Genomic DNA, 10,611 nt, shown 5'->3' on the forward strand with positions numbered 1-10,611 from the left:
CTCCACTTCGGAGCTTCCTTTATCCAAAAAGCATGGATTTCAGTATCTAATCCAGGATACTTCCCTGGTTCTTACTGATCACCTGTTCAACATTATCCAGATAAACATCATAATTTTTTTGTTTTCATGTTGAATATCAGCAGTGGTAAGAGTTGCCTATCATGCGATTACATTGATCCCTGAGTGTCAAAGGGTAAACCTTTCCAAAGTCATTTAAATTAATTGAGAAGGCAAAATGTTAATAAGTCAGTACTGTAAATAAGCAGGGGAAATTTGATTCCTGAGCATCATCCCACTGGTAAAACTGGGTCTAATAGGTGGAAGAACGCGATGAAGTATGACTTTGTTTGAGAGTAATGTTGGATGACATGCTTGGCTGACCAAGTCAAGAGTTAAATGTAATCAGAAGAAAGAATTGTTTAAAAATGTTCCCCTACTTCACTTTGGTGGAATACCATCGCACAGAACAGATTCAGAATTAAGAGGCTTGTGTGTATTTAGCTTAATTAAATATTTAATCAAATGTCATCTACCTGTTATTTCCACTCTACAATTTTCCATGACACCCAGAAGAATTAGCTATTTTTTAACATTTCTGTTGACTTTCTTGAAATAGAACACTATTGTTTGATGTTTCTATCCATCTTTTAATTATCCCCCAAATGTCTCCCTCCTTCATCATCTTTAGCTTCACTGGGAAAACCAAGTGGGATTAGTAATCACTCACAGTATTTAGAAGTTCAGCTGACCTTAATGAAAAGCCCAGGACCCATCCAGATTGAAAAATGAAATTGCTGTGCCTTGTGATTTTTCACATATTTCCACTTCACTCCCTGTAGCCGCATCTTATTCTTAATGAGAAGGAAAATGTAAACAGATCCATTCCATAAAACAATGGAACAGGGACTAGAAACCAGGTAGAGGCCATTGAATTAAAAGGTATAAGAGAAATTGACTGTAAAATGCAGCTAGTCCTATATAAAAAAGTCGGCTTAGGAGGATTGAATGATAAGCTAAATTAACATGTGTGAATTTCCAGAAGAGAAAAAAACAGCTTTGAAATCTTAGCAGCTTTGTTTTACTTTTAGTGTGCTTTAGGTTCAAGATCACAAGCTCAGTGCAATGTTTTAAAAACGGAAGAAGATGGAAGTAGGAAAGAAGTCAGCCCAATGAGTGTATGGTTACAGATCGCAATCAAAGAATATTGTTCTGATTTGCTTGCCTAATATTAAATGGATATCAGCATATTTTTCAATAGTTTGGAAAATTGTTTCCTTTGTGATGAGGAACAAGAATTGTCTGGGTTGTGGCTTCAAAATAGCTTGCGCGAGGTTTGCCGTAACAAGGAAGCCATGTTAGTGAGAGGAATTTTGCAGTGTTTGCTAGGGGGCACTGCAGAGCCGTTTTTGTCTTGTCCCTTTGAGTTGTTTGTGGTTTGTCCATTTTAGTTACCTGTTTCTGTGAAAGCTGAAGTATTCTATTGTTAATTACAGAGTTTTTATCGACTTTCCCTGTACCCTTCAAATTCTGTTTTCTGGTGGGATTTCGTTGAACTGGAAACCCTAGGTTATAGTGGGGTGTTGATCTGAATCCAGCCTCCACTAGGAAAAGTGAGTTTTGTTTCCCCTAAACTAGCCAGGCCTGAGCACATCCCTGAGTTTTTTGCTGAGCATCCAAATCTTAGGCTTTGTATACTGAGAAGCATTCCTTGGTTTTTGAACTCAGCCTGAAAGATTTCTGAAAATGAATGCTCTTTTCCTTGTCATCAGTAGGGCCTGGTTATCACCATAGCATGATTAAATCATAAGAGTATAAAAAAGCACCTGAAGACATAACAGTCCTATCAATCTTGGTTCAGAGATTTTAATTTTCTGAGGGGAATAAATACTATAGTCATCCCCAAGGCAGTGCTGCTTTTACCTCAGAGCACTATAAGCGAGCCAGTTTGGCCTTCTTCTGAGCCATTGGTCAACAGTAGAGTTCTTTTAACTAAACGGCAGTAGATGTTTTCATGGCCCAGGTAAATTCACTCAACGGTTAAATTCTTTAGTCCAAATTCTCAGAAACTAAGGAAACAACTTTCACTGTAAATGCTCCAACAAAAGGCAGTGCACTCATAGGGTCAGCAGAATAATGGAGAACTCTTGAACTTGGATATCTATAGTGATTTTCAGACATATGTAGCCTCAACTCATTATGGAGGGTTAAATCAGTGAGCTGCTTGCAAGGTCAAGCAACTGTCAGTAGATTCTGCAAGGGAAGGGCCATACAGATAGCATATATTGTAAATCAGTACTTATTAAACTTTTAAACTAAAACTCATTTCATTTCCAAGAGGCCCAGTTCTTAGGGTGGCCCCTCTGATGACCAGTGGACATGTTACTAAGACATGATGGAGCCCCACTCTGGCCATCACTTACATTCAGATTGTTTGGGTGGCTAACTGCTCCCCGCCCAATATCTAGTTCTTAGTTACTCCCTTACTATCACAATACCAATTTTATTGGGTGTATTAGTTGCCCAGCCAAAAATCTTTTTCTAATGTTTTTTGCAGCTGAAGTTTCCTGTGTGAAACAGTTCTGACCAATGAATTTGAAAGTTTCTGTCAGTGCTTCTAAGAAATCCCCTAAAATGAGACAGACTTGGCTGGTATGTCCCTTAGCTTTTTGACTTCCAGTCTCCTTTATTTTTTGAATACAGATTCAATGATGATGCAGAATAAGAACTATCATGTGACTATAAGTTTACAATATACAATGGGATGTTTGAGCTCAGTGATGGAAGGAGTCAGACTCCTAGTGCTGTCACTAGGAGAGACATTAAAGATAAAATTTATATTTTATAATATAAAATATTTTATTATATAAAATGCCATCTTTTTTTATTTTTTATAAACATTCTTGAAGTAAAATTGGTGATCCAATTATTGTTGGGGCATTCATCCTCTGACTTCTCATAGCATATCCTATCACTCTTTATACAGTATAGAAAGTACAATTTTGGAGTAAAGTCCAGGAAATTCTCTAAAACATAGATCCTCTAAAAATGCAAGGCATAGGTTAAACTTTAGTAGTTTCACATCTAAAATGGGAATAAAAATACTAAAACGAACTTGTTGTCACAAAGAATTAATAAAATGAAGCCAAATCACCAACACTGTTCCTGGCATATAATACATACTCAATATTATTTGTATAAGACAAATATTAATAATATGCATTTTATATATATTACATACCATTTTATTTTACAGGAAACATAAATATATTTTATGTTATGGAATTTGAATATCATGTTCTACATGTGAATTTATTATATGTCGTATATGTATTTAAATACTCACTGCTAGTCATCCAGCAATGTGCCAGGCACTGTTCTATATCTAAGTGAATGCAGTGGTGAACAGAATGTCTTGACCAAGTTGCAGTCTATTATGCTACAGAAAATATACCTTTGTATCTGTTACATCAATATATTGAGTAGTCATGAAAGGATTTGAAATGTAATGTAAATTGACTCTTACAAATGTACATTGGACAAGTCAACTTTTATACTTCTTTTACAAAAGATCATTTGCCCAGAATGCCAAGACCTAGCCATGTACTTTACTGTGTCTGTAATATCACAGATAATAGCACAGATGACAGTCTGAATGTAAGTGATGTCTAAAGCAGGACTCGAGCGTGCCTGGGAGACATCATCACAAGAGAAGTGCCCTTCTGGACATGCAGTTATTTGCAGCCTAGGAATTCAGCGTCCAAGGTGTTCAGACCACCTGAACAGTGTGACTACAATTTTCAACAAATTCCCCAAGTTTTTCTCAAAAATGAAAACAGGATCTTACAAAGAGGGAACATGATATGAATCATTAATATTTTCATCAACTATTTTCCAGCATTCTGCCTTCCAAGCATGTGTAGGATTGTATTCCCGAGCACTCTTGTGTTTGGGTGGAAACGTGTGATTAGTTTTGGCCAAATAGTTGTGTATGGAATTCTTTGAGTATGATATAGATCACTTATGGGCTAGGATATATAGTAGCTGATGTGTGTGCGAAAGTGAAGAGCTCTTTTTCCTTTAGCACCATGACCTGCAGTGTTCAGGTCATGGAGGTTGGCTGTTCCATCAGCCCAAATCTCTGAGTGACTACAATGAGCAGAGTACCCCCACCAACCCCTGCATAGACATGTAGCATGAGCAGAAAATAAATATTGAAGCTCTGGCCATGTGGTTTCAGAGGTTATTTATTAATGTCACCTGACTTTATCCTATCTGATACTGCTGTGGTCATTATATCTGAATCTACCTTGAATCTCTGTTGTCCTCAATTTCCATTTCATGTCCTCCTCAATGTATGCTAATCTTATTTTTCAAGTTACATCTTTAATCTGTCTTCTACTTAGACTTGGCTGTCATTGTCTTCTGCCTAACTCTGCTTATCTCCCAACTGAATCTCTTGCTATCCACCCTATGAGTCTCAAACTATTCTCCATTTAGTAATGAGAGTTATATTCTTATAAAATTAATCACTCTGTCACTCCCACAATAGTTAGTATAAAATCAAATTCTCTGTGAAGTTCAAGCAGACCATTAAACACTCACCCTGAGCAACCTGCCTAATTTTACTGTAGTCCAGTTTCATTATTGATCATTTTGTTCCTTAAAAATATCCATTTTTTTCCCTACCTTAGGGCCATTGCTTAAACTCTTTCATGTTTTTGAATTTTCTCCCAAGTGATCTTTACTCTCATGTCAGGAACTGTGCCTCTTTTGTTCAACGTTATAACCAGATGACTGCTAGTCCCTGCTACATTGTAGGTATTAAGGCATTTTTGTTGAATGAAAGACTGAAGGATAAAATAAACAAAGGAAGAAACTTCATGAATTCTGTTGAGGATTTGAAAGCTAACTATTGCACTAATGAGAAAATTTAAAGCAGAAATGGGGCATTTTAAAGTGCTTCAAACCAGGTACATATACTTGATGAAGTAGTCCATCCCAATTGGAATTAAGAGCCAGTTTAGTTCAGTTCAGTCCAGTCGCTCAGTCGTGTCCAACTCTTTGAGACCCCATGAACTGCAGCATGCCAGGCCTCCCTGTCCATCTCCAACTCCTGGAGTCTACCCAAACCCATGTCCATTGAGTCGGTGATGCCATCCAGCCATCTCATCTTCTGTCATCCTCTTCTCCTGCCCTCAATCTTTCCCAGCATCAGGGTCCTTTCAAATGAGTCATCTCTTCGCATCAGGTGGCCAAAGTATTAGAGTTTCAGTTTCAACATCAGTCCTTCCAATGAACTCCCAGGACTGATTTCCTTTAGGATGGACTGGTTGGATCTCCTTGCAGTCCAAGGGACTCTCATGAGTTTTCTCCAACACCACAGTTCAAAAGCATCAATTCTTCTGTGCTCAGCTTTCCTTATAGTCCAACTCTCACATCCATACATGACCACTGGAAAAACTATAGCCTTGACTAGATGGACTTTTGTTGACAAAGTAATGTCTCTGCTTTTTATTTTTATTTTTTTGGATAAATACCAAACTTATTATTTTAAACATAACTTTATATAGTACATACCACATTTATACTTAGAGCCAAGGTTGATCATAACTTTCCTTCCAAGGAGTAAGCGTCTCATGTGCTGCCAAAATAGAGATTGTGTATGTTTCACACCTAGAAAAGACATAGCATATAACTGATTTACAAGAAAAAGTAATCTACAAGTTTCCATAAATTAAGAAAGTATCATGTTATGACTTTGATCTAGATTGTATATGGTAGATAACAAAAACAAACAAAAAGGGCCAGTGTAACAAAATATGAAGGAATATTTACAGGATGTTAAAGCCATTTGACAATGAACTTATACAGTACCTGAGAAATAAAAAAAAAAAATTGCCATATGGAAAAATAAAACATTAATTCTTCTATATTCATTGAAGCTGCTGAAATGGAAATACCTCTGAATATCCCTTTCTGATTAAAAAGGAGGTGGTTTAAAGGCCATGCAGTTTAATTAAAAATGGTACTAGATAGAAAGTCAAGAGAGCTGGCTATAATCACAGCTCAACCTTAAATACATGGCCTTAAGAAAGGTACTTTCACTAGGTCTTGGTTTACTCAATAGAAAATGAAGAAAACAATATCTACACTACAGGTCTGCAATGAAGATTGAATCAGGTAGAATGTGTTGAAGTTGCTAGCCGACGACCGTTTCTGGTAAGTATTTCAAAAATTCCCTTTCCTTGTCCTTGGTGGCTTAGTGCTATGCACAATGGGGTGTAATGCAGTTAATTTTAAAAGGTATTATATATTGGACAGACATGTCAAATTCAAATTTAGAATTATTGGAGGAATACCCTGGCAGTTCAGTGGTTAAGACTCCATGCTTCCAATGCAGGGGGTACAAGTTTGATCCCTGGTCAGGGAGTTAAGATCCTACATACTAAGTGGCACAGCCAAAAAAAAAAAAAAAATTAATAATAATAAATTTAAATTATTGGAATGAAGTGTTTGTGTATTTGTAATTTTGATAGATTCTTCCAGTTTTACCTCCTTAGATATTTCATGTATTCACACATCTATCCACAATGTATAAAATAACCTCTTTGCCCTAGATTTACAAATCAAAACAATGTGTTCATAAACTTTTTTATTTTCACTGATGTGATAGTGAAAACTCATATGTTTTTTCGTAGGCTTTATATCTGCCTAAAGGTATAATAGGTTGGATCTTAGTTTCTCCTACTTCTAACTGTTTATTGGAACATCCCTAAAAATTCTTGACAAATAATAAGTTTAGGGTCACTTTGGGAGAACAAGTGGACAAGAAAAGAAAGTGTGGAAACCTGTTTTAAAAACCCATTTACACAATTACTTTGTGATGGACCTTTGGTAATTTATTTCGTTTCTCTGAGCTTTAGTTTTCTCTTCCATAAATAAAATTACTGAGTTGTGAAATTTACTGAAAATCTTATGCAGTACCTGCCATTTAGTATGCATATAAGACAATTTAGAAATGATTTAAACTCTTTATTTAGTACTAAATTATGATTAGGTAAATGTGTATGTTTCATGGTTAAGTGATTTTTATCCTATTTGTATGTTCTTTTGGAGTTTAGATACCTAAATGCATTAATACAGAGCAGGTTATGTCCTGTACATTCTAGGTAAGCAATGTGATGTGTATTTACTGAAAATGCATAGTTCACTCAGTAAGTTAGAATGCTGTATCCTACCAGTAACTTTGGTTTCTTTTAGGGTTTCATAACAAGTCCCAATTGCAACTTCTTTCAGAAGAGCTTTGTCTAAAGCTTTTGGAAATGCAGTGTGGAAACAGAAATTTTCTAGTGCTGAGTTGTATCTCCTGTGTGTCATGTGCTAAGTTTTGTCCAACTCTTTGCAGAACCATGGAATGCTGAGTTATACATGGTCTCAATCCTTCTTCCTCAAATCTAGTGTGTTGTTTTATTTAAGACTGATGAAACATGTCTCATTCCTGTCGTCTATTATTTCCATTATGTAAGATAATTGAAATTTCACTTTTGTTTTTCCTCCTCTATCTTGGGAAAATTGTACATTTCTAACCTGCTGGGAGCTTTAGCCTAATCCTTGAGGTCAAGGTAGAGAAAAATATCAGTACATTCCCTGGTCTTCTGTGACGTCTACTTAATCTCCTTGTACCCACCGAGTCTGTTTTTAGTCACTTTCACCACACTTCATAGTACTTACCACAAATGGTAATTCTATATTTATGTATGTATTAACTTCTGAAAGATTTGCCACCTTACAACTAGAATACAAGTCCCATGTATTTAGGGAACATTTGCTTTATTAACCATGATGCACCAATTCCAAAAACTTGACTCAGCCTATAGTGCTTATAAAAACATATTTATTGAATAAATAAGTACATTCCCATACTGTCAAATACCTTTAAACCTCTCTTAGGAATAGATTACTTATCATATTATGAATGATTTAGTTCAAAGCCCTTCTACGTGTTCCTCTGTGTTTCTCTTTAAAATGTGGTCTTTATAAAACATGGCAAATTTTACTGCTTTTCTAGGCTGATATAATTCTCTGAGTTTCATTTTTTCCATTTTAGATACTTTCCACATCAATTAGAAAGCAATGAAACAGAATATTTTTGGTTTCTAAAGCATGAGACTATAATGCATTTGTTCTTCCCCTACAGCTATTGGTAAAATAAAAGGCAGTGTTTCAGTTTCATAGGTTTCTCTAACTGCCTGGTGAATGCAGTCATTATTTTGGGGGGTACTTTCTGACATACATGGAGAGTAGCGTATAAGAGTCTGTCTTGAAAAATTCACTGTCCAATAGGATATAAAAATCTTAAGAGGTGTGACTACTGCCCCAAAAGCACAACAGAAAATCCTGAATTCAGTAAAGCTAAATTTATGTGACATATTGCAGTAAGGGAAAATACACTATAACTGTCATACTCTTGGTAACATCTCTGAAGGGGAAAACTGGGGAGGTGGGAAATATTTGCATGATTTTAGAATTTTAAAGAGTAATTTTCAGGTGAATCTTGCAAGAAGGGGAACTAGCTGGGACCAGGCAGAGTTTATGACATAACTGCTTTGGATTGGCATGTGAGGGTTTTGAAGTAAGGTATGACAAGTAAGCTTAGTCTCCATAAGTAAGCTGCTCTTATTTGCTCAGTCTTCTCTTCCAGGAGCAAGTATTCCCTGGAGCAAAAACCTAATTTTACTTTGCTTATTCTCAGTATTGTTTAACATAGTCAGAGGAAGTATGCTCAGCCTCTGTATTGTTTAACACAGGAAGAGAAAATTATTTTGGTATCAGGTTTCAGTCCTTCGTTTTTGTGATGTATCAGCTTTGGCTGAAGAAGACTATTATCATCTGATCACATGATAAATTTACATATGTATCACTGTTTGAGCTAGCCAACTCATTGGAAAAGACCCTGATGCTGGGAAAGATCTGAGTACAGGAGAAGTAGGAGGCCACAGAGGATGAGAGAGTTGAATGGCATTACCAATTCAATGGACATAAGTCTGAGCAAACTCTGGGAGACAGTGAAGAACAGGGAAGCCTGGCATACTATACTGCGGTCCTTCAGGTCCCAAAGAGTCGGACATGATTTAGCGACTGAGCACAGCAACACTGTTTGATGTTGTGGTTGCATATAAAGTTTCTGATAATAATCACTGCAACTGTTTAAGATTTTCTTCTATATGGGGGAAGATAATTTATTATATAAATGTTGTTTAATGGAATTGCAGCCATGAAACATTTAACTGAAGATTATGCAATTGAGCGCTACAACACAGACACATATGAATTATTATCATCAGAACTATGGTTCAGGGGCTCCCGCGGGCCCCGCCCACCGCGCTGCTCCCCCTGCGGTCTGCTTGCTAGGGCAGCAGCGCCCGGCTCTGCCTACCATGGCCGGGCTGCTGGCGTTGCTGAGCCCCGCGGGTCGGGTGGGCGCCCGGGTTCGGTGCCGCGCCACCTGGCTCCTGGGCGCCGCCGCCCCCTGTGTCCTGCCGCCGGTGTTCCTGCCGCTGCTCGGGCCCGGGCCGGACGCCCAGCTCCTGCGCGCCGCCCGCGGGAACTACCAGGGCCGCCAGGACCCCAGCAAAATCAGTGTGACCACAGGCAGCAATATCAGGGGCACAGAGGAGAAAAAGCTAAGCAAGTCGCAACAGCTGAAAAAGATTTTTCAAGAATATGGTGCTGTGGCAGTGTCACTGCACATTGGAATCTCATTAATCTCCTTGGGAATGTTTTACATGGTTATTTCAAGTGGTGTGGACATGTCAGCTGTCCTGCTTAAACTCGGCTTTAAAGAGTCACTGGTCCAGTCAAAAATGGCGGCCGGCACAAGCACCTTTGTGGTGGCCTACGCCATCCACAAGCTGTTCGCACCTGTAAGGATCAGTATTACCTTAGTTTCTGTGCCCTTGATTGTCAGATACTTTCGGAAAGTGGGAGTTTTTAAACCTCCAGCGGCAAAGCCTTGATGAACTCTTCAACTGTGGGCCTGAAAACCTATTTCTTTTAAATGACACATGCTAGATTGGTTTTAGGATGTAGGTTCTGTGGTGGGTGGGTAGCAGGGCTAACTGTTGCATTCTCATGAATAGGATTTACTTTTGCCAGCAAAAATTCAGGGTTTCACATCATTGTAGTTTTTCTGCTTTAAAGTTTGGGTAATGCTATTCATCACAGGGCTTGTCTGCCTCCTCTAAAAATGTCAGCAGAACACCGCCAATGAGTTGTCATCTCAGACAAAACTGTCAGCCAGGAAATGTTCCTTTAGAAGACCATTGGTGAGGGTCTGCCTGCAAGAGCCTCAGGGGTTCATCTTTGCTCAAATTCTTAAAGGGTAGTGATTCATTAAGCTGATTTTTAAATTCCCCTTCCTCCCATACTTGTCAGGCTGCCTGCAGTTTAATATGCAATATTGTGCAAAACAGAGTCCAGTGCTACAATTAATGAAGCAGAATTGAGGACTTCCCAATGTGTAATCAGGATCTATATTAGCATTAATACTCTGACATTCATTACACTTGTTTGGGCAAAAAGAACAAACAAGTATTTCTGGTATGTCTCATT

At 37.9% G+C, this 10,611-nt stretch overlaps 1 pseudogene; it reads left to right on the top strand.

The window, feature by feature from the left end:
* Positions 1-9,437: 9,437 nt before the first annotated feature.
* LOC138072380 (protein FAM210B, mitochondrial pseudogene) lies at positions 9,438-10,410 on the top strand (annotated as a pseudogene).
* Positions 10,411-10,611: the final 201 nt, after the last annotated feature.

This window comes from Capricornis sumatraensis, unplaced genomic scaffold, assembly GCF_032405125.1.
Source record: "Capricornis sumatraensis isolate serow.1 unplaced genomic scaffold, serow.2 scaffold13, whole genome shotgun sequence".
NCBI lineage: Eukaryota > Metazoa > Chordata > Mammalia > Artiodactyla > Bovidae > Capricornis > Capricornis sumatraensis.